Consider the following 6,303-nt stretch of genomic DNA (forward strand, 5'->3'; position numbering starts at 1 on the left):
CACTGCCCCTGCCTCCGCGCCGTATCGGACCTGCGCGCGTCCGCACGCGCACGCGTCCCCCCCACGGCGTGCACGTGCGATGTGCGCACCGGTTCTCAAGCCGCGCACGAGCACCGCGTGCACACGCGAGGTGCACACAGGTCCTGAAGCAGCAGGCGCCTACCTCGTGCACTTGGCAATATGCACACCAGCCCTCACACAGCACGAGTACACGGCGTGCATGTGCAATGTGAGCACTAGTTCTCACAGCGCTCCCACACACCGCGTGCACGTTCGATGTGCACACCAGTCCTCACAGCGCGCACGCACACACGGCATGCACACGGCTCCTCATACAGTGCTTACACGCAGCATGCACACACAGCGTGCACACACCGGTGTAAACACACGTCCCCACACAGTGCATACACTCAGCATTATATACATGGGATGTAGTTTCTCACACAGGGTGCACACACATCCTCACGCAGTGTGAACACAGCGCGCACACACCATGTGTACACACCTGCCCACCCAGCACGCACATGTTCTCACACGGCTTGCAGAAGTTCACACACTAGGCATCCACATACCTACGTATGCTGCAGCTCTGGAAACAGGTCCTATTAGGGCCTCGGGCAGGCGCCGCTTGGGCCAGTGCCACGTGTGCAGATGCCTCCCTCCAAGCACAGAGGTGCATGGGTGACAGGCGCTAGGTCCTCACCGCAGCGAGGGGCTCCAGGAAGCCAGACTGGTGGACCTTCAAGGAAGAGGAGGGGCACGCAGTCGGCCTTCCAACCCTGCCCCCACTCCCAGGCTGATTCCCCCCGAGCGCTACTCAATGGCTTCTTCCTTCCTGGTGTGCAAATAATGCACTAGAGAAATCTCTGCAAGGAGAACATCTCTGGGAAGACAAATGAGAATGCACTGAACGTGTAGCCTTGGGAGTAGGCGTCTGGACAGGGTGTGGGGGCCTGTGGAGGTGTGTTTCCCCTGGATGTCCTTTTACCCCTGCCAGAAGCATTTAACTTCTTTTCAAAAATATACATATTGAAAAAGACATCTTCGCAGAGCCAGTTCAAGCCTCCAGGTGTTTACCCAGATACAGCCTGCGGAGTGATAACCCACCCAAGGGGAGCCCCAGGCTGCATGTTTCTCTGCTGGGCAGTGACCAACCCCCGGGTTTTAACTTCCACCCCTGGGGGAGAAAAATGCAAGGTTAAAAAGCCGAATAGAGCTGAATCAGGGTACAAGGTTTCTTTTGAGAGGGTGATGAAAACATTCTAGAATTACATTATAGTGATGGTTGACTCTATAAGTATACTAAAAGCCACTGTACATTTTAAACGGGTGAACTTTATGGTGTGTAAATTATACAATTAAAAAAAAACCCCAACAAGTTGAAGCCCTCAGTAACCGACAACCAGATTCTTAGTGAAAAGCTTGGGAAGAGTCCCTTTGTTGGCACAAAAATGTGATGAACGTGTTCATGACACTCCCAAAGGTGTGCTAGGAGTAGGGCGCAGCTATGGTGAGAAAGCCAGAGGGCGAGTTTAGACACAAATGAGCAGAAAAGCGGGCAAGTTGGGGCTGGCCCCTTGGCTGTAATGAAAACTGCTTCCAACCCAGTAAGATTGAGACAAGTTAATTAGGGCTTGGGAGCTGTTTTCACTTTTTTTTTTCTTCTTTTGGTTTTACAGACCTTGGGTACGAGCTTATAACTCATCCACCTCCTGAGCTCAAAGCTTGCTGACTTGTCAGAGTAACACCCCTGCCTAGTTTGATTCTATTTTTTTCTCTTTTGATTCTATTTTTTCTGTTTATTTTCTATTCCTACTTGCATTCCTCTCTTCAATCATATACACCTCCTGTTTAACATATTTTTTTAGTTCTACTTTCAAACATAGAGTGAAGATATGCATGGTTTAAATTTATATAAATGATAAGGCACACCAGCTATCATTCTGTTTTTCCTTGCTTGGAATTGTTTTCAACATCTATCCATTGCAACTGTATACAAATCTATCAGAAACAGATTAACTGGGACTTCCCTGGCAGTCGTGCTCTCCGGACTTTGCCTTCCAATGCAGGGGCTGTGGGAGCTAAGATCCCACATGCCTGGAGGCCAAAAGACCAAAAACATAAAACAGAAGCAATATTGTAACAAATTCAGTAAAGACTTTAAAAATGGTCCACATCAAAAGAAAGAAAGAGATTAACCATTTATTCTGGTTTACTCTTCTGTAAATTACCTGTTCAATCCTTGTCTTCCTTTCTATGGGGCTACTTGTCTCTCTTGTTGATTTCCAGGTTTTTTGTATTCTAGATAATCCTTGTGGGCTTAAATATTTCACGCTAGTCAACTAACCTTTTCTAAGATTAGCAAAACGTTAATTTTATGCCAAAATCAATCCATTTAAAAAAGCTTCTTATACGGAAATAACCACAAACTTACAGAAAAATTGCACAAATAAGAATTTACAAAGAACAGTCATACGCCCTTTACTCAAACTCACCTGACATTTTACCCCATTTATCATTTGTAATCCTAGCTCTTTTTTTTTTATCCTTGGTTGTTTTGCTTTCAGGTTGCATACATATACACGGCCCTTTCCCCTTAAATACTTCAGTGTGTATTTCCTAAGGATGTTGTCTTTTTAAATTTATTTTTGGCTGCGTTGGGTCTTCGTTGCTTTGCGTGGGCTTTCTCCAGTTGCGGCAAGCGGGGGCTACTCTTCGTTGCGGTGCGCGGGCTTCTCATTGGGGTGGCTTCTCTTGTTGTGGAGCACGGGCTCTAGGCGCGGGGGCTTCAGTAGTTGTGGAGCACAGGCTTAGTTGCTCTGCAGCATGTGGGATCTTCCCGGACCAGGGCTCGAACCCGTGTCCCCTGCATTGACAGGTGGATTCTTAACCACTGCGCCACCAGGGAAGTCCCCTAAGGATACTGTCTTACACACCCACATTAGTTATCAACTTCAGTAAATATAACATGGATACAATAATTTTACCTAATTGGCTGCCAGTTTCTCCAGTATAGAGGTACTATTTTTCTCTTGCAACTAATCGGCAATCTGTGGGGAGCCACTTTAAGGCCAAGCAAATATTCTACTCCTTGCCAAAACTTCTTCCTAAGGTTTAACATCCATTGATAGTTCTTGATTCAATCTTTCCCATGGTTACAAATAAAACCTATCAATTTTCACCTTACGCTTATGGTTTGTGCTTTAAGAGGTCTTGGTTTTGTTCTGGATACAGATGTAAAAGGTCAAATTGTAGGATGTTTATTGTAGTCCCTCAACTCCGGTGGAGACGAATCTCAAGGGGGAAAGAGATCAACTCAAATTGTAGTTAGAAGGAATTAACGAGGCTCATAGGTCTTAATTATATACTTCCCTACTCACAACATAGTCTACATTTTCCTCATTAGTTTATAGATTTACCTTTAAAGCAATTTATTTTCTGTATATGGTGTGACAGAGATCCATATTTACTTTTCTCTGTAAAAATGTAGGTTTGTCCAGCACCAACTTTTAAGTACTCCATCCTTTCCCCAATGATTTTGAAACCACTTTTATCATATATCAGATTCCCATATGTACATGGGCTTGATTCTGAGCTCTTTATTCTGATCTTTTTGTCTGTTACTGCATCTATTATTTATTACTATGGATTATGGTGTGACAATATCTGATGAAGAGTTCTTTGCTCTGCTTTTAAAATTGCCTTAGAAATTCATAATTTCCATATGAACTTGTTCTAGAATCAATTTTTCTATCCCCCTCAAATCCTGTTGGAATATTAATCAGACCTGGCATTTTTATGACATCATACCATCTATGAACAGTGTCTTTCTATTTAAGCCATCTGTTTAACAAAATGACATTAGTTTGCTGGGCTTTTGCCATTAGGCTAACTTCCTAAAAATCTACTTAGAGTTGAACAACTTTTTTTTTTTTTTTTAGCCTCACTGCGCAGCATGCAGGATCTTTGTTCCCTCGAACCCGTGCCCCCTGCAGTGGAAACACGGAGTACTAACCACTGGATCACCAGAGAATTCCCTGAATATCTTAAAATCTGTTATACCATCTAGTCGTTAAGTCTAGTGCAGCAATTCCCAATTTTTTTGCCTCAGAGCCCCTTTACGGCAGGGGTTGGTAACCTACGGCCTGTGGGCCAAATGTAGCCCACCACCTACTTCTGTTAATGAACTTTTCCTGCAATACAACCACACTCATTTGTTTACGCATTGTCTCAATTGTGCAACACTGGCAGAACTGAATAGCTGTAAAAGAGATCACATGGCCTACAAAGCTTAAAATATTTACTATCTGGTCCTTTAGTAAAAGTTCACCAACTCCTATTTTACACCTAAAATTGAGACTCCCAAAGAACGTCTGTAATCTGCTAATGGTGGTGAATGTTTAGTTTTCCAAAACTCAATTTTTACTTGAAAGAGCATGTGTAATATTGCAACAAACACTCAGTTTTCCTTGAAATGACAAGTTCACTTGTGGGAGTATTGATGTGCTAGAAATTTTTTAAAAGATTTGTTACTTTAACAGTAAGCCTAAATAACATACTTTTAATGAAAAGTAACAACCCCCTCCCAATTTGAGAAGTGGCATTGTTTCACATTTTTGCAAATCTCTTTACTGTCTGGCTTAATTGAAAATTGAGTCTCGGGACTTCCCTGGTGGTCCAGTGGTTAAGAATCCGCCTTCCAATGCATGGGAGTCGGGTTCGATCCCTGGTCAGGGAACTAAGATTCCACATGCTGCGGGGCAACTAAGCCTGCGCGCCGCAACTAGAGAAGCCCGCATCCTGCAACGAAGATCCCGAGTGCTGCAACTAAGACCCGAGGCAGCCAAATAAATAAATAAATATTTTTAAAAAAGTAAAATTGAGTCGCATATCTGCTTTTGTATTCAGTGTGTTCCAATATGTTTTCGTTAAAGCACACGAAGAAAATCTGGCCACTATGTAGTTGGAAAAGGGAGAACTATCTTAATGGCTTTTCAGGTAACCGTGTATGCTCTTGACACTACACGCAATCCTGACAAATGGTAACTTCTTAAAGTTAGTTGCATTGTGGAATCTAATACTGAATCAGTGATCTTTTCATACTAGTACGTTAAAATCCACTGATCATTTAGAAAATACTGCTTGACTCTGCTACGATCTTCCAAATGTCAACACATTTCATTCTACAGTATTAAAAAGTCACATTCATTAGTACCACCTCTGATCTCTTCACTGCGAAGCCGTCAAGCTAATGGTGGCAACATCAGTTTTCCCAAACTCTTAATTTTTCACTTGAAAGCTGAAATCTTATCACCTGCAACAAATGCTGTCAGTTGTTTTCCTTGAAGTGACAGGGTTATTTTGAGAAAATAACCTGACCACAAACCCAAGTTTGAATAACCAGTTTGTCTGTTGTTCTTTCAAGTAAAAATGGTATTCCATGAAAAACGATGGCCAGTTCAGTGTGCAACTCAATAATCGCACGAATGTTTTTCCGTGAGGCAACTATGGTACTTCACAGCACGCAGATGTGTTTCATGGAGCACGTTTTAACCTTGTCACACGAACTATTAAAAAGATGTGTACTCAAGGGTTGGATTTAATAAGATTAATCATTTTACTGCTTGTCAGGGACATTCTTAAGTAAAATTCGCTTTTTAAAAGAAATTGTGAGTTTCTATGTTTGCTTTTGGTAGATAAACTATCAAGTTAGGAAAATCCCGATTATTCTTAGATTTCCAAGAGATATTTAAAAGCATAAATATGCATTGAACTTTATCAAATGTGCAAAAATCCAACTAATTCTATACCTGACAGTCCAGTGGATCAAATCAGCATTGAGACTTTACTCAGGTTTTGTCCCCACTTTTTGATCTGCCATTACAGGTTGTGAACCGAACAAAGCCTGGATTGGAACAGAAAAGACTGGCTTTTTAAAAGTGAGCAAGTTAAAAAAAAAAAAAAAAAAAAAAAGTGAGCAAGTTGACCAGAGGATAAATATCTACTTCACCTATGTCTCTGCACAGTATAAAATAAGGTCCAGTGAATGGGATTCTGGAAATTTGAGATCATTCTGGACAATGGATTTACCATTAGAAAATGTCTTCAGCACAGGTTTGTAACAAATTCACTTGCCCAGAAAATGCAACCCAGTATCTGGAGTCTGACCAAGCGGATTCATTCAAACAACCAAAAACACAAAAATAAAAAACAGGTTAAGTATACATTTCCCTCATACATCAAAATTTTCAGAAAAGAATGATCATGAATAAAAGTTTAGTTAAAAATGTCATAAACAGTTTG

Source organism: Balaenoptera physalus, assembly GCF_965194825.1.
Source record: "Balaenoptera physalus genome assembly, chromosome: X".
Lineage (NCBI taxonomy): Eukaryota > Metazoa > Chordata > Mammalia > Artiodactyla > Balaenopteridae > Balaenoptera > Balaenoptera physalus.